This window comes from Nematostella vectensis, chromosome 6, assembly GCF_932526225.1.
Source record: "Nematostella vectensis chromosome 6, jaNemVect1.1, whole genome shotgun sequence".
NCBI lineage: Eukaryota > Metazoa > Cnidaria > Anthozoa > Actiniaria > Edwardsiidae > Nematostella > Nematostella vectensis.
This window is the reverse complement of record NC_064039.1, coordinates 2383455-2384107: the sequence shown is the minus strand read 5'-3', so window position 1 is coordinate 2384107 and position 653 is coordinate 2383455.

Sequence of the window (653 nt, the reverse complement as noted above, 5' to 3'; positions counted from 1 at the left end):
ATTACGGGCACTCAAAAATATAGGGCCTTGAATTTCAGGCACTCACAATTACGGAACCTCGGTATTACGGGCACTCAAAAATATAGGGCCTTGAATTTCAGGCACTCACAATTACGGAACCTCGATATTACGGGCACTCAAAAATATAGGGCCTTGAATTTCAGGCACTCACAATTACGGAACATTGCAATTACGGTCAATAAAAGTTTTAATTTTCGCAATTAAGGGCAATCAAAATAACGGAAAACCCCGCAATCATGGGCACTCACAATTACTAAACCTTGCTATTACGGGCACGCTTTATGTTAAACCTTGCTATTACGGGCACGCTTTATGTTAAACCTTGCTATTACGGGCACGCTTTATGTTAAACATTGCTATTACGGGCACGCTTTATGTAAAACCTTGCTATTACGGGCACGCTTTATGTTAAACATTGCTATTACGGGCACGCTTTATGTTAAACCTTGCTATTACGGGCACGCTTTATGTTAAACCTTGCTATTACGGGCACGCTTTATGTTAAACATTGCTATTACGGGCACGCTTTATGTAGGGCAACAAAGCTGAAATTAAAAATACCTGTTCAGAAACGGCTGAAACACTGGTCACGGACATCAGATGTGCTCCTCGACTATCGGGACTCAAATTGA